We start from the raw sequence: 21601 nt of genomic DNA on the forward strand, positions 1-21601 counted from the left end.
TCTAACCAGATCCTTACTGTGGATGGCATTACCCTGACCTCTAGTAATACTGTGAGAAATCTTGGAGTCATTTTTGATCAGGATATGTCATTCAAAGAGCATATTAAACAAATATGTAGGACTGCTTTTTTGCATTTACGCAATATCTCTAAAATCAGAAAGGTCTTGTCTCAGAGTGATGCTGAAAAACTAATTCATGCATTTATTTCCTCTAGGCTGGACTATTGTAATTCATTATTATCAGGTTGTCCTAAAAGTTCCCTGAAAAGCCTTCAGTTAATTCAAAATGCTGCAGCTAGAGTACTGACGGGGACTAGAAGGAGAGAGCATATCTCACCCATATTGGCCTCTCTTCATTGGCTTCCTGTTAATTCTAGAATAGAATTTAAAATTCTTCTTCTTACTTATAAGGTTTTGAATAATCAGGTCCCATCTTATCTTAGGGACCTCGTAGTACCATATCACCCCAATAGAGCGCTTCGCTCTCAGACTGCAGGCTTACTTGTAGTTCCTAGGGTTTGTAAGAGTAGAATGGGAGGCAGAGCCTTCAGCTTTCAGGCTCCTCTCCTGTGGAACCAGCTCCCAATTCAGATCAGGGAGACAGACACCCTCTCTACTTTTAAGATTAGGCTTAAAACTTTCCTTTTTGCTAAAGCTTATAGTTAGGGCTGGATCAGGTGACCCTGAACCATCCCTTAGTTATGCTGCTATAGACGTAGACTGCTGGGGGGTTCCCATGATGCACTGTTTCTTTCTCTTTTTGCTCTGTATGCACCACTCTGCATTTAATCATTAGTGATCGATCTCTGCTCCCCTCCACAGCATGTCTTTTTCCTGGTTCTCTCCCTCAGCCCCAACCAGTCCCAGCAGAAGACTGCCCCTCCCTGAGCCTGGTTCTGCTGGAGGTTTCTTCCTGTTAAAAGGGAGTTTTTCCTTCCCACTGTAGCCAAGTGCTTGCTCACAGGGGGTCGTTTTGACCGTTGGGGTTTTACATAATTATTGTATGGCCTTGCCTTACAATATAAAGTGCCTTGGGGCAACTGTTTGTTGTGATTTGGCGCTATATAAAAAAAATTGATTGATTGATTGATTGATTGAAATGCTTGAAATGGCTTAAGTTTATTTTTACTTGACAAATGAGCACAAATGTTCGTATTCTCTCAAGAAGAAGGTCACAATTGATTGATTTTTTTTTTTAAATGACTTCCCTTCAGTATCAGTGAAGACATTGTTTTTCCATTGGAAAGCCTGTATGTTTATTATGGAGGATGATTGGCCCTCTAAAGAGTTTGACATCTGCTCTTCACACCAGGACATAATATTTCCTAAATTAACTTTAACAAAGTGGTATTAGTTCCCTAAATTAGAAGAGTGGCCAGATTAGAAAATGTGTCGTTATTTTTTAAATGACTCAGATGAAGCATCGCAGTTGCTGTTTCACAATGCTCTCACCTATGTTCTTGACTTATAAATGAACTTTGAAGTGGATCATATAAAGATCATATAAAGATGATATGCTCTCTTCCTTCCTTCCTTCCTAATGGCTTCTTCAACCACAGGCAGAGCAGAGAGGATGGAAAAAGGAGTGTAGACACAATGCTAGAAAAAGAAGTACGTAGATATGGAAACAGGATGTTTAGGTGCCGTAATCTTTGATGATCACACAGTCTTCTGAAGACTTTCAGTGTGTTCTCAATCCACTGATATAAATAAAAGGAAAACCTGATTTCATTATCAAATATTCAGGAGAGAATTAATGTGGCCACAGTCCCCTAAGCAATGCCAGACTGTGGGCCCTTAAAATCCCATTGAAAACCACTGAATGTACGCAAATACTGTACCACCAAATTAATATATTGCAAGCATATTTCCTACCACTTTAAACAGTTTTTTTTATTATTTAAATATGTGAAAATATCCATGGGCAGCATGGTAGATCGGGCAGCATGGTGGATTAGTGGTTAGCACTGTTGTCTCACAGCAAGAAGGTCTTGGGATCAATTCCCACCTGTGGCCTTTCTGTGTGGAGTTTGCATGTTCTCCCCCCATTTGTGTGGGTTCCCTCCGGGTGCTCCGACTTCATTCCACATACAAAAACATGAAGGTTAGATGGATTGGAAACTTTATATTGTCCATAGGTGTGCAGGTGTGTTTGTTTGTCTATATGTGGCCTTGTGACAGACTGATGTCCTGTCCTGGGTGTACCCCGACCTCACGCCCTATGACTATTGGGATAGGCTCCAGCCCCCGTGACCGGAATAAGGAGCTGAAGATGAGTGAGTGAGTGAACATGATGTATCACTTGGTGATACTCTTGCCTCATGTCTTTTGTTCTTTTATGATGTGCGCACGTTTTATGATGTTGTAAAAGGTGCACTCAATATTGTCTTGACACATAAATGTTGGCTTTACAGTGTGCGACTTTTGGCCCTTTTTCAAATGATTTTTCATTCGTGTGAGAATTTTTTGGATCGAGTTTCAGGTTAATCGCGCATTCTGCATCGTGTAGTGTACATGGAGTAAAAAGCCAATTGTATGGTCGAATGAAAATCAAACCTGTTTGATATTATTCTGGTCAGCCGTCATGAGGGTATCCTGCTGCTGAAGAGCAACAAGTGTCCAACTGCTCGCACTGTGCATGTGCAAACACCGCAGAGCTGTCTTGTAATGTTTGTTGTTGTTGTTGTTTTATTTTTAAACTTAATTTGTAAAAAAAAAAAAGCCATTTGCCAAGCCAAAAAGTTGATTTGACAATCATCTGCTATAACCGGGGTAAAAATAAATAGAACACTGCCATCTACTGGTGCCCAGACGCTTAGTACTTAGGGCGAATACTGCCATGAACACTACTGGCAGCAGATGACAGTAGAGGCCTTGAAAACCTGCCAAAACAAAATTACAGATAATCCATGTCTGCTACATTTAAGATGTGTGGAATTTAACAAACGCAAATACAATAACGTCTATAAACCCAGAGAATATATTCACGAGAGTTTTAGGCACTAGAGTTTAATGCTGCTGTCCATGGAGCCTGAACAGAGTGTCTGAAATGCATTTGTCCTGTCGTGAACGTACTAAGATTACCCTATCCTACCCATAATGCACTGCTGGGCACAGCATGTGCTCACAAAACCTTAAAAATTGCCACATTACTTTAAAACTAAAACACATATCAGTAATTTTAAATAACTTGTCCAAAATGAGTTTGGTTAAAATTTGAGCCATAAGTTAAAAATGTATGCCTCTGGATGACTTGGGTGATATTGCCAGTGTATCATTATGGTGTTAAAGGAAATGATATTTTTTATGACTAGTTTTCCTTTGCCTGTAGAGGATAGAGTATTTTCTTCTGGAAGCAGCTCTCTTCTGTTTGCAGAGGGTAGAACTATACATCTATTAGGAAACTTTTAACAGGTAGATCTCAACTGATTTTAAATTTTAAAAATGTTTGCCGCTGTTCAGCTTTGTTTACTATATTATTGGTCTAAAAGTTATTGGACAAAAATTTATCGGAAGATAATTAGTCCGATAATGGTTTTTAAAGTTATCTAAAAACATAATCCGATAATGAAAACATTATCTTTGATAACTACCTGTTATCGGATTATCAGAAATGTGCCTACCACTGATTGTATGTGGTACTAACCGGGGCGTCATTACATCACTAACCGTCTAACTTTGCCCTTGATTTGTAATGTGAATGAACTAGGATTACGCTGCTTTTTTCAACAATGAAGAAACAATAACAAATAGGTAAAACCGGCAATATTTAAGGAAAAGCTACAGTCAACACAGGGTCTGTACACAGGAGTATGTACATATTTTGTGTTTCAATAAATATAACTCGATCAAAAATACTCAGACGGCACAGTGGTGCCACAGCTATGTTTCAAAATAGCAGACATGTTGAGAAAATGTTATATGGGCAGTCAAATTCACTCACCATAAAACATCTGAAGTCATTTCCATAAATGTAGCCATTTTCCTCCCTATCAGCATGGGGTTGGAATTTACCTTGACCTCTATTCTTGATCATTGAACTGTTCCTGTGCTTTTCACAATGCACCTATTTTTGTCAGTAACATGCTTGTTGTGGTTCACTGATTCCTTATTTTGACAAAGTGACCACACTATTTTTGTGGAGAAAAGCAAATGTGGGTGATTTTGGATTTTGGGTGTGTAACAATAGGCAACCCCATGTATTAATCAACCCAAGTAATTAACTGGTAGTGACACCAAAAATCAAGACATGTGACCTCTCCGCTGCAGGGTAAGTCCTATACAGGGCCCCAGTCCAATCAGGCTGGTACTTATCCACCAAGACCTTCACTTCAAGTGGATGATAATCCATGGTTCTTCCTGAAGAGAACACAGGTCCATTGCAGGTGACTTCCAAGTTAAGGCTGGTATGCTTTGACAGTTGGATGGACTTAGACGATGCAGATATGCCATCTTCTCTGACACACACAGGTAGACCTGTAGTGCAGGTAGGTCAGTAAGACAGGTGTTGGGCTACCAATATGCATTCCTAAACAGGTTACCTGCACTGTCCCTGTCCACCAGACGTAACTCGGTAATGGCCTTGGCTGGAGATGTTGGACTTGTACCCTGATCAGTGAGCGTTGCAAACTCTCATCCTTTTAATGTTACTGAATCCAGGCATAAGCACCAATGGGCCTCAGGACAGACTTGCCTTATCCCCAGATTCTACTATGCAAGCGAATGAGAGTCTACAACTCTCACGGGGCAGGACACCGGTTCATCACAGGCTACTTCCCCAGGCAAAGACACAGACAGGCAGCATGATTGGGAACCAAACACAGCTGGTAGTCCAACTCTTTATCCCACTGATCTATCTGCTCAATATTCAACTGCAATACCATTACAACTAGTTATCACAAACGGCCTCTCGCACCAGTTCAACTGAGACAAACTCTAAAACATTTCTGCAAGACAGCTGACACATAAAACTTGTTTTGGAAATTGCGCAGCTGGACCTTCACATGCTTTCAATGATGAGGCCTTAGGGTTCTACAGGCAGACTATTTTGATTTTTTGTTTCCCAGCCAAGTCCGTGAATTTGTTGCATTTGCTCTGAATGTCCACGGTCGAAACATAAAGGCAACAATACAGGAATTAAAATTGAAAGATGAGCAAGACAGTGAGAATAATAGCGTCTCATCAGACTTCTCTGTCGTTTCTAGACATCACTCGGGCCTCGGCTAACATCGTGTGTGTACAGTCTCAAGGCCTGGGTGGAGACCATACACACATGCACACACACTCTGGAGGAGGTATTGCCATGGGAACCAACCCCTCTATGGCGAGCCCCTTCTCAGAAGAATAATAGGTACCAATCTTTCTCAGCCTCACTTGCTCTCTCTCTCTCTCTCTCTCTCTCTCTCTCTCTCTCTCTCTCTCTCTCTCTCTCTCTCTCTCTCTCTCTCTTTGCTTCATTGTTGGTTATTCTCTCTCTTTGTTCTCTCTTCCTGGCCCATGTAAGCCTTCATCTTCTCTTCCCCTGTCTGTCATTCCTCTTCATCTCCACGACTGGGTCATTGTTTCCTCTGCTCTTTCTTCTGTGTGGGACGTGTCCTCCTCTCTGCATGTCTTTCACATGAGTTTCATTTTGCTTTGCAACATATGTGAAAGGAAAAATGCTATCGCAACCCAACCTGCATCAACACTACCCCCAAAAAACATGGATAAGACAGAACATTTGTTATTTTAAGAAGAGGTATGAGATAGTGGGTATAAAGAATGCAGCTGGTTGCCCCTTGCTATTTTTCCTGTGAGACATAGTGAGGTATGAACAGATTTCCCACGAGTGACTCATTACTTTTTGTGAACTTGCTCCAAGCAGGTCGTTTTTATTAAAGCCAGCTGAAGCCAAGTTCTTAGGTTCTCAGACATCCCATCGATACGTCCGTGTTGAACATTACCTAATCAATACTGCTGCAATTTTCTTGACCACCCATTACAGCAGGAGTCAATTTGCCTTCCAGAAATATCAAGGGGATTCTTGACTTTTTTTTTTTGGTTTGTGGCTAAGCTGCTGCTGAGCTGCCTGATCATTGGTTCTTGTTTTTTCCCATCTTGCCTGCAGGATTCAGCCTAATAGGCTCTCTCAGGTCTGGGGCGAAGCCAGAAGCTTGAATAACTTACTGTCTTGAAAAGTGTGATCACTGTCACCTCACTAGGGAATGAACATAATAATTTTATAGCTGAGCCGTTCGGAGTATAAAGATGTGAACGTTGCACTGGGGGCTGAAATTAAGATGAAAGTCCTGTCAGGAGAACTGCAAATCTAACGCTAACTGAAATACAAGTGTGTCTTTGAGCCATGTTTGCTGCTTATTCTAAGTTTTGGAAAAACCTGTTAAAATACAGTGAATGAATGAATAGATAATAGTCCAACACATCCAAATGTTTATCACAAAAACTCAAAAACAGTAAATCCCATCATCTTGTAACTTGCTAGGTGAAAAGTTCATATAATACAGATAAAGCAGTTGGATGTTGGCGAAATTTGATGCACCAGATCAATCAAAAAAGTAATTTTGTTCTGCTTATGTAGTACCTTATAGATCTGTCTGCCACCTACTGAACACTGCCATCTGCTGGACATGTCTGGGTTTGTTGCAGGGAATAATATCACATGCATGATAGAAATTAGGAGCAGGCATGGTTGAAGTTACATGCAGCTTGAAATGAGTATTCATCGGTTTTTCATTTCCAAAGCCCAGCTCTTGTGGCCACTAAGGTGACCGCTGCATGTGCTGACAATAACCATCATTGTTTGTTAATAAAGTGCACCACACACATAAATGCATTTAGGCTTTTCGGTGATGGGAGAAGAGATAGGGCAAACCAATTTTTAGGGGAGGACCATTCGATCTGCAACAACAGGCTTTGAAGTGATATATGAGGTGTGGGTGGCAATTGTACACCTCTCTCGCAGTTCAGTATAAATCACGGTTTGAGGATCACAGTAAGCTTTGAACCACAGTACGTTCCTGTCAGGTGTCCTCATACAGGGTTTTAGAACAAAACACACAACATTAAAAACTTTGAATAAAATTACTTCTAAAGTTATACAACTGAATTGTGGATCTCCATCCTGAAAATTGTGCCTGAAGTTTGTAAATTGCTGTTTGCTTAAAAACCTGAAAAACAAAGTTTTGAATTCACAGTCAATGCTGCAATTCTGGTGCAAAAAAAACGGGTCTCATGCATGCAGTCTCTTATAACTGTTATGAAAGGCATAAAAATGTGCATTTTGGTAGTATAATGTTCTTTTGCAATTGCCGTCATGTGAATTCTCCATGTTGTTTTGACTGCAGCACCTCTCTGGCATGCAAGGGATTGTGGGATGTCTCAATAGGGCAAATGACATTCCTCCTGGGTCCACAAAGAAAACATCCCAAATTAAACTTCTCATGGCAATCAAACAGTATCGCAAACCTCAGTCATATAAAACCAAAGTACTCTGCATTTTAGTTTCAACAACACAAAGCTATGAGAGGTTTATATAGCCTGTGTTGAACTTAGAAAAAAACAGGCATTTTTAAGCTAATGGTTACTTCACCTTTTGCCCCGTGTGTTGATTCCTGTAATACCAGCCTGACATTTTAGCGTAGCGAAGCAGGAACCACAATTACTTCCACATTTCCAACTGGCGTGCTGTGCAGTGCCCAGAGGACGATGTAGTCTCATGGGGCTTATGGAGAGAAAACTGTTTCCCTCTGTGTGCACGTTTCTGTGTGTTGCATTTCCTGGCTTGTGTTTGCAGCTCTGTCTATAAATTATGTGGCTAGGTTTGAAATCATTCATCAATTAATTAGAATAACTGGAATACAAATCATCAGGGCAAATTACAATAGTTTTGAGAACTGCTTGCTCTACAGAGATTTACCATAGAGTTCTGTACTGTTTGTATTTCTTACTAACTGGTGTAAATAAAGTCCAAGACATAATCAGCTTGGAAATGTTCAAGTATTCATCCCCTGACTTGTCTGAAGAAGACTGGATGTAAAAGTGATGGTTTACATGTGTTATAGTAAAGGGTGCACTTACGTATTCACTCCATGGGGATCCACTGGCTCTAGATTGTGTAGTGTTTATAACATAGGTAGCTGACATTTTTGTGGTAAGGGTGGTAATAAATTAAGCAAAGCTTGTATAATGAGTTGGAATGGTGTATGATGCCAGAATGTTTTTTTAGAACCTTAGAATTCAACAATTTTTAGAAGAAGAACTCAACCTTTGTATTTCCTGTTAATTATATTTTTAATGTTAATTTATGGTCTTAGTGTATTTATAAATTGTTTAGGTTATTGTTATTGTATACACTATTTTTTTTTTTCTACTTCTATTTTGTCATTTGATTTTTGACTGGACCACAATGGAAATAAGTGTTTTCACTTCTTGTGTTATCTATGTATTTTTAACATATTTACAATTACATTATGTACTTACATTGAACTCAAAATCACTCACACTTTGAATATAAAGATGACTTACCACCCCCTGCTAACTCGAATGAGTCCAGAAAGTAGTTAGCAGCATGCACGCAAGCACACACAGCTGTTGTAAACAGGTGGTTTTAATTTGACAAACAAAGGCAGTGGCTGAAGACATTAAAATCACTAAACAATTCATGGTAATAGCAACATGAAACTTATCTAAACTGACTAAACTAATTGGGCTACAAAAACACAATAACTCAATAACAGTAACAACACGGTTAAACTAACATAAACCACAATAATATTTAAAACTTCAAAACCCTGAACTCCCATGGTGCATTGCAGCACAGCTTTCATTGTTTATTGGTTACCTAAAATTGCTAATTTCTCCAAAAATATTTGTCCCATCAACTTTCCGTTATCGCATGCCAAACGGCAAATGTCAGCTCTCCCTGGTTTTTGTGTGATCGAAGCCACACACACACACACACACACACACACACACACACACACACACACACACACACACACACACACACACACACACACACACACACACACACAGAGGCCACTTGGCTATTATAATATAGATTCATGATGTGTAGAGATTACTTTTCACTGTGAGTATGAAGGGCATAATTTTAGAATTTTTAATATAAAAAGCCTGAATTTTTGTTTTGTTTTTTGGTGTGCTAAAAAGAAATCAAAACATGAAAGCTCAATGGGTTCACAAGCTTTCAAACAGCACTGCAGCAAGTCATTGCTAAACAGACTTCCTGTTACCTAATGTAGAACACAGCTCCAGCAGCAGATTTAGCTAAAAACACTGTCACTGAATTTTAGCCAGGTGGCAACCTTCAAAGCTAGTGGGGAAATTATAAAGTTATGTTACAACTTTTCAGCATTAATATACATTTACAACCTGATACAAAAAAATGAACAAATTAATTCACTGTAGCTTTTTTAACCATTCATGGCACCTGTACAAGGTTGAATTTTTATATAACTTATCTGTTTAGACTATTTTAAACCAGCTTTGAGTCAATTTACTCATATCGGGGCATGGTGGCTTTAATTGATCATCCTAGTCAGTCTGATGTTACACCACTTCATCAAGTTAATTTCATGGCTTTGGAGGCCATATTTATTTCATGTGCAAACAAGCACAGGAATGAATAAACTGAGTCCTGTATTTTATTAATGTGCTTGGAGAAATTGGGTTTTGAGACAGTTTGACAAAAAGACATCTGAGTTTTTCTACTAAATTTGTGGTTTTATCCTTGTATATTCTGACATTTTCTAAAATATTAACACTCATACAAACACACAACTCCAAACATACACTGTAGTAAAAAGCATTCAGGAACACATGCTTATACATTACTATCACTACTTCTGTCACTTAGCAAATATTCTAAAACCGTTACCTGTGACAAAATGTATTCTATAGACGACATGTGTTGTTCGGTTTTGGACACTAGATTTTGCTAAAATTTTAAATTACCTCCTTTACCAGTTTCCATTAACTGACAGCAAATAAAATGGGTTTGCCGTACAACCAAGAACACAGCAGTGTTTGGTGGATGTTTGAGTCGTCTCAATAGGGGGCATCTCGCTCACACAAGGCCTCAACATCATCCACACCATTGCTACTGAGTACAAATGTGGGAGCTGTCTTGCTAGGCTCAACCAGCCTTGGTTAGCTAGTGTGCACAGTGTATGGTCCAGGTCTTTACCTGCAAGTACAGGCCGCTAGCATTGGCTATTAGCTGCTGTGAACTTAACCATGTTTGTGCTTTTACAACATTTTCTTACATATATCTGACAAATGAACTGCTGTGCTGTTAATTGTACAAAAAGACCATCTGCTTCACTTAGCCCTGATTAGCAGGTATCGTATATATAGTATATATATTTAGGGTGTCCCAAAAAAATATACAACAATTAAAACACTCGGTTTGACCCTTAAATGCTACAAACTTAATCTTCTCATGTTTCTTTTTTACTTGCAGAGACCCTGAAGTTTATGTTGATGCCAAGCAAGACTCAGGAAAATGCCAAGATTAACCATACTACAGCAAACAAAAATTATTGATTTTTGGCACCAGACCAAGAGTGTCAAACAGGTACAGCGACATTATGCTAGACTGACAAAATACAAGCCCAATATTGACAATGGTATGAAAAACTTCAACCTTTCAGCTTTCTATCCAGCCATAAATTTATTTCCTAGACATATGCTTTGACCATTTTCTTTGCTGATAAAATGTTGCATATTTTTTGGGACATTTTGGTTTATTTTAAATTTATTCATTTAATTTGTCATTTTACGAGGTCTGTCCATAAAGTATAGGTCCTTTTTATTTTTTTCAAAAACTATATGGATTTCATTCATATGTTTTTACGTCAGACATGCTTGAACCCTCGTGCGCATGCGTGAGTTTTTCCACGCCTGTCGGTGACGTCATTCGCCTGTGAGCACTCCTTGTGGGAGGAGTCGTCCAGCCCCTCGTCGGAATTCCTTTGTCTGAGAAGTTGCTGAGACTCTGGCGCTTTGTTTGATCAAAATTTTTTCTAAACCTGTGAGACACATCGAAGTGGACACGGTTCGAAAAATTAAGCTGGTTTTCGGTGAAAATTTTAACGGCTGATGAGAGATTTTGAGGTGATACTGTCGCTTTAAGGACTTCCCACGGTGCGAGATGTCGCGCAGCGCTCTCAGGCACCGTCGTCAGCCTGTTTCAAGCTGAAAACCTCCACATTTCAGGCTCTATTGATCCAGGACGTCGTGAGAGAACAGAGAAGTTTCAGAAGAAGTCGGTTTCAGCATTTTATCCGGATATTCCACTGTTAAAGGAGATTTTTTTAATGAAAGACGTGCGGACGGGTCCGCGCGTTGGGACGCAGCCGACGTGGTGCGGCGGCACAGGAAAACACCTCCGTGTTGATAACCATTTGTAAAATCCAGGCGGCTTTTGATGGCTTTCAGTGGAGTGAGTATATGAGAAATTGTTTAACAGCAGGACATGTTCCAACTTGTCCTTAAGGCTTCCAACAGAGGGTGTTTTTCCTGTGGCGGAGCGTCGCGGCGGCTGCGAGCCGACGCTGCAATCCGTCCGCACGTCTTTCATTAAAAAAATCTCCTTTAACAGTGGAATATCCGGATAAAATGCTGAAAACCGACTTCTTCTGAAACTTCTCTGTTCTCTCACGACGTCCTGGATCAATAGAGCCTGAAATGTGGAGGTTTTCAGCTTGAAACAGGCTGACGACGGCGCCTGGGAGCGCTGCGCGACGTCTCGCGCCGTGGGAAGTCCTTAAAGCGACAGTATCACCTCAAAATCTCTCATCAGCCGTTAAAATTTTTACCGAAAACCAGCTTAATTTTTCGAACCGTGTCCACTTCGATGTGTCTCACAGGTTTAGAAAAAATTTTGATCTCTTTTACACTAAATAAACATTATCGGTATAACACTGTTCTTTGCAGCCCCAATATACTCATGTTTTTGTTTACATCCACCAATGAGGCAGCATTTTCATTGGTGTGTTTGATTGGACTGTTGCTCAGGAGGCCTACACTCTTGTGATCACCTTGGTATATGTTATCAAGGCAGCTTAAGAATGCCAAAAACAATTTTAAACAAATGTGGCAGATGTATTGGGCTTATGGATGAAAGAAGCTATTTGGTTTTGATTAGGATGAGCTAATAATCCAAACCAAAATCAAATGATGAAAAATTTATGGAAATGATTTCAGATATTTTATTGTTAGTGAAAGCCCATGGAGCATTTATTTTCTACATGCCTGATGCTCTGAAATGTAGGCGTGGCACCCCTGTGGGCATTCATCCTTGTCTGATGGTTTGTTTCTTTGCCATGAGGATTACTCAAAAAATGTATGCGCTGACTTCGTGAATGACAGAACGGGTCGGAAGGAAGAGAGAAAGTGTTATATTGAGGGAGTGAGAGAGAGAACTCCTGACCTACCAACAGTGTAGAGTTGATTTGCTACAGCTCACCAGCTGGAACTAATTAAGAACAGTTCGGTCAGATTGTACTCACTCACTCACTCACTCACTTATGCTTTTCATCTTCCTCTCTTTCACCTCGTGCCATTCTTCACCTTGTTTTTCCTTTTAAACATACTCATCACCTCATACTTTCACTCACACTTGGATGATTTTGTGTGTCGGAGTACTCCCACAATACATTCCGCAGCATCAAATTAACACTGGGGTGAGAAATACAGGCCCATCAAACTCTTGTGGTATGAAATCAATCTATGTTGATCAAAATGAATATAGTTAATTTATACATTGATTGATATGATTCAAAAGTCACAGCAGTGTTAATTTAATACTTTAAAACATACTGTGTAGGCATGTAAACATCCATGTGTACGTGCTGGAGCAAATGCACTGCACCAAACACTCAAACATTGCAAAAATTGTCCCTCTCAAAATACGCCAAATAGTACAAAATCTAGCCAAATTGTCTTGTATTAAGCAAAAAAAAATATGCCAATGGGGTAAGAAAAATTTACTTGCTTAGAATTATTAAAACTAGCAAAATGTCTAGGCACTGAATAATCAAAATGTGCTTTAAAACTAGACAGAATTCTTATTTAAAGATTAGCCTCAGTCTTAAAATAAGGAAAACAATTGTGTTCCTTAGTTAGGATGATTTGAAATCCATTGCCTTTCCTTGTTGCTGGCCCTATCTAGACCAGGCTTTTTGGGGATTCCTGGGGGGAGGGGGCTCTTCTGCCCTCCCCCATAACTGGTGAACAGTATAGCATATGACTACCAAATTTGCAGGAGATGATCTACACGATGGACTTCTGTGCTAGTCACAGTTTGTCCATCACGAACACCATGTTCGAGCTCAAGGGTGTCCATAAGTGCATGTGGCACCAGGACACCCTGAGCTGGAGGTCAATGATCCACTTGTTGTCGTATCATCTGACCTTCGGCCACATGTCTCGGACACTCGAGTGAAGAGAGGGGCAGAGCTGTCGACCGATCACCACCTGGTGGTGAGTTGGATCCGCTGGGAGTGGAAGAAGCCGGTCAGACCTGGCAGGCCCAACATATCGTGAGAGTCTGGTGGGAACGACTGGCGGAAGCCTCTGTCAGCGAGGTCTTCAACTCCCACCTCCGGGAGAGCTTCTCCCAGATCCCGGGGGAGGTTGGAGACATGGAGTCCGAGTGGACCATGTTCTCCAACTCCATTGTTGATACGGCCGCTCGTAGCTGTGGTCACAAGGTCTCTGGTGCCTGTCGCGGCGGCAATCCCCGAACCCGGTGGTGGACACCGGAAGTAAGGGATGGCGTCAAGCTGAAGGAGTCCTACTTATCTTTGTTGGTAGGTGGGACCCCGGAGGCAGCTGACAGGTACCGGCAGGCCAAGCGTGCCGCAGCCCGTGCGGTCGCAGAGGCAAAACCTCAGGTTTGGGAGGAGTTCGGGGAGGCCATGGAGGAGGACTATCGGTCGGCCTCGAAGAGATTCTGGCAAACCGTCCGGCGCCTCAGGAGGCGGAAGCAGCTTTCCACCAGCACTGTTTACGGTGCAGGTGGGGAACTGTTGACCCTGACTGGGGATGTTGTCGGGCGGTGGAAGGAATACTTCGAGGATCTCCTCAATCTCATCGTCATGTCTTCTGAAGAGGAAGCAGAGACTGGGGACTCAGAGGCAGACTCATCCATTACCCAGGCCGAAGTCACCGAGGTGGTTAGAAAGCTCCTCGGTGGCAAGGCTCCTGGGGTGGATGAAATCCGTCCTGAGTACCTTGAGTCTCTGGATGTTGTGGGACTGTCTTGGCTGACACGCCTCTGCGACATCGCGTGGCGATCGGGGACAGTGCCTCTGGATTGGCAGACCGGGGTGGTGGTCCCTCTGTCTAAGAAGGGGGACCGGAGGGTGTGTTCCAACTATAGGGGGCTCATACTCCTCAGCCTCCCTGGTAAGGTCTATTCCAGAGTACTGGAGAGGAGAATTCGACCGATGGTCGAACCTCGGATTCAGGAGGAGCAGTGTGGTTTTCGTCCTGGTCGCGGCACACTGGACCAGCTCTACACGCTCCATCGGGTGCTCGAGGGTTCATGGGAGTTCGCCCAACCAGTCCACATGTGTTTTGTGAATCTGGAGAATGCGTTCGACCATGTCCCTCGGGGCACCCTGTGGGGGGTGCTCCGGGAGTACGGGGTCCGGGGTCCTTTGCTAAGGGCTATCCGGTCCCTGTACGACCGCAGCAGGAGCTTGGTTCGCATTGCCGGTAGTAAGTCAAACCTGTTTCCAGTGCACGTTGGCCTCCGCCAGGGCTGCCCTTTGTCACCGGTTCTGTTCATTATTTTTATGGACAGAATTTCTAGGCGCAGCCAAGGTGTAGAGGGGGTCTGGTTTGGGAACCACAGAATCTCGTCTCTGCTGTTTGCAGACGATGTGGTCCTGTTGGCTTCGTCAAATCAGGACCTTCAGCGTGCACTGGGGCAGTTTGCAGCCGAGTGTGAAGCATCTGGGATGAAAATCAGCACCTCCAAATCCGAGGCCATGGTTCTCGACTGGAAAAAGGTGCTTTGCCCTCTTCAGGTCGATGGAGTGTCCTTGCCTCAAGTGGAGGAGTTTAAGTATCTCTGGGTCTTGTTCACGAGTGAGGGATGGATGGAGCGTGCGATTGATAGACGGATTGGTGCAGCATCTGCAGTGATGCGGTCGCTGTATCGGACCGTCATGGTGAAGAGAGAGCTGAGTAGCGGGGCAAAGCTCTCAATTTACTGATCGATCTACGTTCCGATCCTCACCTATGATCATGAGATTTGGCTCATGACCGAATGAACAAGATCACGAGTACAAGTGGCTGAGATGAGTTTCCTCCGCAGGGTGGCTGGGCGCTCCCTTAGAGATAGGGTGGAGAGCTCGGTCACTTGGGAGGAGCTCGGAGTCGAGCCAGTTGAGGTGGCTCGGGCATCTTTTCTGGATGCCCCCTGGACGCCTCGCTGGAGAGGTGTTCCGGGCACGTCCCATTGGCAGGAGGCCCCGGGGAAGACCCAGGACACGCTGGAGGGACTACATCTCTCGGCTGGCTTGGGAACGCCTTGGGGTTCCCCTGGAGGAGCTGGGGGAGGTGTGTGTGGATCAGGAGGTCTGGGCGGCTTTACTTGAACTGCTGCCCCTGTGACCCAACTCCAGATAAGGTGGAAGAAAATGGATGGATGGATGGGTGGATGATCTACACGTGAAACTTAATCATTAGCCTCATTTTGGTATCATTATAATGTAATATGATTTCATTATGATGTCATAATCTGACTGTATTGCCCAAAATGTCGTAATGTATTTTCCTACAAATATTTTCCAACACATTTAGGTTATGCATCTCAATTTTACTGAGTATGTGCCTTAGAGTGCTTAAATATTCACAGCGATTTCTGCTGCAAATTAAAACTACACTCTAAAACATTGTAGCCTTGTTTAGTTATGTCTACATGCTACCTGTCTTTAACCCTCTGGGGTCCGAAGGCATTTTTTTGGACAGTTCACTCGCCTGGCATAAATGTTTTATTATGGCTGTTAACAGCTCTCCCTGCATCCCACAATTAGGTTTTATGTCTCTTTTTTCAGGACAACCTGTTCTTTCATAAAATATATGCTTTTGTTGTGTTTTATAAGTGTAATAAAGGTTTACAATCAAAAATAACAAAGTAAAAAGTAAAGCGAAAAATAATTTTCCACACACATTTATTCAAAACAGAGCAAAGTATAATAAACAACTGTTTTGACATTTTATAAAGGTAATTTGAGGTCTTGTGTGAAAGACTGTACAACAAAAAAGTTCAAAAAATAAACACAAATGCACATTTTGAACAATATATACAAAATGATCTATGCGTTTATGCTCCAGTCTGAGGAGTGGCCCCTCTCCCTCACCTCAGTGATATGGTAAACAGGGCTTTACACCAGAGGGAGAGAGCCACAGAGTAATCCAGTAACATTCAAATGCAAACTAGTGGAGTAATCCTGATAGTTGCACACTCTTTGTTTGAGCATGTGAGACTGTCATGCGAGGCTCTCCGTCTGCTTTCACTTTCGCTGTGCGTAATGGCGCAGGACACATTGGAGGAGTTAGGGGGCTATTCAAATGGGCCAACTAGTAAGATATCACTCCTGAAAACGATCTTTTGTGTATCACGTGAGGTAAATCTGCCCTAAGATTGGATTTTGGAAAAGCATGTGACGGTGAACCAATTCTGATTGGACACTCACACTGAGCACGTCATCACACAGCTTCTATGAGGAGTACAAAGATGGCCGAGGGTGGAGCGAAGGTCCGCGGAGTTAACTTTTCAGCAAAAAAAGGAGTAACTTTCTATCTCATATCATTAAAAAGTTATTTATAATTTAGTAAAGCTTGGTCCCATCTGTCGTATACGACGGCGTTAATATAATGGAATAAGTATATGTTAAGTACAAAATATGGAAAGTATATTGATGTCAGGAAACCATTGCCATGGAAACAGCAAAGATGATGGACTTAAGCTTTTGGTACCAAATTGTAGCCAATTAAATTTTAGGAAATGTCACCAAGTTTTGTAGTCCGAGCATAAGTTGTTAAGAAATTCTATGACATGACAGTCGGCACGTGCACTTTTAGCCCTCCAGTCTAGATAGAGTTAAATACAGTTTGATATTAGCTTGAAAAACTTAAGAAAAAGTGAGGCACATTTTCTCAAAATAAGGCATTTTTTCTTATGTAAAAAAAAAAATGTCTGAAAGATTATTTTTCTATTTTGACTTAAAAGTTGACTTTTTTTTTTTTTTTACTTTCTTAGATATCAGTTTTTGCAGTGAAGGAAATCCACACCATCCACACCTTCCAAATTCTTGCTCCTCACATATGAGAGTCAGTGATTCTCATTATTGTTCATTTTATGGATCCACCTCTTTTGTCTCAGTTTACTGTAAACATTCTCTCATTTGGCTCTTTGATTATTCGTTCAGACTTCTGTCCTTTCCATGCATACCAAAACAAAACAGCCCGGTTCAATCTTCTACACCATGTTTCACTTACACCCTGAAATTCCCGATCAGACAGAGTACACAGTAAAATCACCAGTGTAAAATTAACACCGCCAGTGTAAATTTAACACCACCAGTGTTAATTTAACACTGCCGATTTTACTGTGTATGTTATTCTTTTTCCCTGCATTACTTTTCCATCACTCAGAAACATATTTGTGTGTCAGAAAGAAACACACCAGAACAAGGTATGTGACATAGACCCGGGGTTATGGAACATAACTTCAATTTGTATTTCTTGTCCACTGACTCCACATTCTTGTCTCGTCTGTGAACTGATGTACAGTATAGAGACTTGTGGTTATAGCAGCAGATGAGGTTTTGTATGTTACTAATGTATGATGGCAGCAATAATGGTGTCAACTTTTCCTGCGTTATGCTTCATGTTATTATTCTCACATGCTGCTGGTCAGAAGAAGGAACATTCTACGACCAGGGTGCATACAAGAAAGAAACAATACAAGAGGTGAGAGAAAATGGTTGCAAGTGCCAGTCAAGTTCCAATTTAATCTTTTTCCAATCCACGGTGACAGTGGTTTGCAATGCTGAGAGGTGAAAGTGACTTAGTCCGTTCTCTGATTTATACTCTGTTGGGTTGCACGTTACAGCTTGCTCACTGCTATTTCCTGTAGGAATCAAATGCCGTTCATCTGATTTGGCTGTTTTTGATTCATTTGTTTTTTCATTATCGCTTCCTGTTCTCTGCTCACACGCTGCAGTCACTACTAGAGTCAACTTTTTATTTCATTGAGTTGCTTCTTTAATGAACTACATTTATATGGACAACATATAGTGCTTTCACATCTGATGCAGATGCTTGAAGCACTTTACAAAGATACCTCACATTCACCCATTTATACACCGATGTCAGAATGGTGCCATGCAAGGTGCCCAACTGCACACCAGGAGCAACTCTAGGTTTAAAGACCTTGCTGAGTGATTTTCCAGCCTGATGAGGATTTGATGTGGTCACCAGCCCACCTCGAGACCATCACCTGACCAAATCTCTTCATTTAAAAGTTTAATCCAGTTGGATCTTTGCACACTTTACAGCGTTTGACACATGAGGTCCCTGGACAAGCAGGTTGTTTGGTAATCCTGACACCTTTTCAGAAGAACACTGACCATGTCTATTGGGCTGTGGTGTTTCATCTTCTACTGTATTGTTGTAAGACTTGGATGCTAGTTAGTGACTTAAGGTGACGGCTGGATGTATTTTGTTCTAGGTCTCTTCTGAGGATCTTTGCATACTGCTGGAATGTCAACCAAACTGTCACTAAGGGTGGGACCCAAAGTACTCCCTGTTTCTCACTGTTCTAACTGAAAATAACAATCAGGTGTTTTCCACTTTTGCCAGCTGTTGTTTGCCTGAACACCTGAATGAGCTGAACTGGTCTGAGTACATCAGAGTCAAATGAAAAATGCACAATACTTTGGGTCACAAGTACCAGGATTGGAAAACATCTACTTAAGGAAACTCACATGGGGTATCCTACTTTCATTGAGAGGACATATCTTAGGGACCATCTTATCTTAGGGACCTCATAGTACCATATCACCCCAATAGAGCGCTTCGCTCTCAGACTGCAGGCTTACTTGTAGCTCCTAGGGTTTGTAAGAGTAGAATGGGAGGCAGAGCCTTCAGCTTTCAGGCTCCTCTCCTGTGGAACCAGCTCCCAATTCGGATCAGGGATACAGACACCCTCTCTACTTTAAGATTAGGCTTAAAACTTTCCTTTTTGCTAAAGCTTATAGTTAGGGCTGGATCAGGTGACCCTGAACCATCCCTTAGTTATGCTGCTATAGACGTAGACTGCTGGGGGGTTCCCATGATGCATTGTTTCTTTCTCTTTTTGCTCTGTATGCACCACTCTGCATTTAATCATTAGTGATCGATCTCTGCTCCCCTCCACAGCATGTCTTTTTCCTGGTTCTCTCCCTCAGCCCCAACCAGTCCCAGCAGAAGACTGCCCCTCCCTGAGCCTGGTTCTGCTGGAGGTTTCTTCCTGTTAAAGGGAGTTTTTCCTTCCCACTGTAGCCAAGTGCTTGCTCACAGGGGGTCGTTTTGACCGTTGGGGTTTTACATAATTATTGTATGGCCTTGCCTTACAATATAAAGCGCCTTGGGGCAACTGTTTGTTGTGATTGGCGCTATATAAAAAAATAGATTGATTGATTGATTGACATATCAGTTAACAAACTGACCATGTGGTGCACTTCTCTGGGCATGATCCAGTGCACAAAGTGTAACTGGGCTAGTGAGCCCAGCAACTGCAAAAGGCCAAGAGGGCTCCCAAGATTCACCTGACTGTGGTGGTTATCTGCCTGTGTGGTTTCCAGTGTGGTGCCATAGTGCTGCAGGAACATGTGGGACCAGCCTAAAGTCCCAGACCTAACCTAATCTACACTAGATGCCACACTAGCTCACAAGTCAGCCCAGTCACCGCGACTTTATCAAAGGACTGCACACACTTCAGCTCATTTGTGTGACTTCAAATGAATTGCTTGTTATCACCAATTCATTCATTGCAATGTCCTCAACTCATTCTATTCGTTATTATCTTCACCACTCTCTCTTATATGTAAAGCTGTCATGGCTCATGGTGGCATTGAATGAACATGGAGTTGAATGACTTGTTTGGTTTAGCATGCTGGCTGTGTGAGTAAAGCCACAAGCCATCTGAATTGACATTTATAGATAAAGAAGATGCTGTTTGTTCACTTCAAAGGTTAGATCTTCAAGATTTGTACAGTCGCAAACAGTTACATCAGTGGCGAATGCACGGCACGCCAAATGATCGCTACATTTGGACCACGAGCCAAAGACTGTGTGAATAAATGAGAAGCTAAACAAACAAATCACCATTAGAGAAGATGCAGATCTTTCAGATAACTTAAAAGATTCAGTGAATCACAAATGACACATCCCGAGTAGGAGTTGTACCATACTGTATCTTGATCGGGTCCAGGTAGACATTTCTGGCATTCTCAGCCCCCTTCACACCATCCATCAGGCACATGACTTCAAAACAATCAGTCTATTTGATGTGCATGATGAATGCTTGCCCGAATATGTGAACATGTGCTTGTGGGCAGATTTAGAGTTTGTGCTTGAGAGCCAAACTTGTGGCTTGAGGCATTTTCTTAATGAATAAGCTCTCTGATATAAACAACTACCGATGTGCAGTCCAACTTTACAGCGGCTGCCGTTCAGGGAGTCGGGCTCGAGAGCGCCGACACATCTACTTGGCTCAAAGTTAAAATTCATGCACATGTTGAGCAACATACCTGTTTGGCAACTGAAAAGTTCACAGCTTGAATGAAGCAAGACCTGGAACAGAGCTTCTGGCAGAGAAACACATTCTACTGTGAAGAAGAGAAGCGCAAATTACAGGATGGAGGATGGTGTCGGATCCTGACTGAGGTTGTAGAGGATCGGGATGGCTTGAATCGCAATCCTGAGAAAGTCTGCTCCTCTGACTCAGCAGCTCCGGTACTTTGCTTCGTCTTCCCCTCGCAGAGCTTAAACACACTTGTACGTCTTACGTTTAGCTCATGCTCAAAGTATGTCCCTAATGATGTTCTGCAAGCTCAGAGAAACCACAACCTGTCACATATTTACACCCCTTCCTCTCTCTCTTCCTGCCGTCTCTTTTCTACATCTGTCTCATTTCCTCTGGCTTTCTGTCTCTCTCTTTCCTCTGTGATTGTCTGAAGCAACTGAGCGCTGTGACCCAGCGTCTGTTCAGCACAGGTTCTCTACCTCCCTCCTTCACTCTCTCATTGTCTATCTACCTCGCTCTCTCCTTCACTGTCTACATCCAGCAGCCGTACCAGCTACAGTCGACTGACTGAAGAATCCATCTGAGGAGAGGGGGAGAAAAGAGGGGAGGGATAGGAACAGGGAAGGGGGAGGCTGACGGCAGAGGAGGTGGTGTTGGCGAAGGGGGATTCACAGGAAAATACCACAGTTAGAGAGAGGAAGGAGGTAGAAGAGGAAGAAGGGTGGGTGTTATTTAAGGAGTAAATGGATAAAGAAACATGGGTGGACAGAATTA

General features: G+C 42.2%; 1 protein-coding gene across 1 annotated transcript in view; it reads right to left on the reverse strand.

Annotated features, from left to right (window-relative positions):
• The window catches only part of LOC117514004 (raftlin-like), a 365659-nt gene extending 344265 nt beyond the window's left edge, over window positions 1–21394 (reverse strand). Inside the window, exon 1 of the mRNA XM_034174289.1 lies at window positions 20832–21394. The gene's annotated coding sequence lies outside the window, so the exon portion shown is untranslated. The remainder of the gene's footprint in view (window positions 1–20831) is intronic.
• Between the last annotated feature and the right edge of the window lie 207 nt (window positions 21395–21601).

Source organism: Thalassophryne amazonica, chromosome 7, assembly GCF_902500255.1.
Source record: "Thalassophryne amazonica chromosome 7, fThaAma1.1, whole genome shotgun sequence".
In the NCBI taxonomy this organism is placed as follows: domain Eukaryota; kingdom Metazoa; phylum Chordata; class Actinopteri; order Batrachoidiformes; family Batrachoididae; genus Thalassophryne; species Thalassophryne amazonica.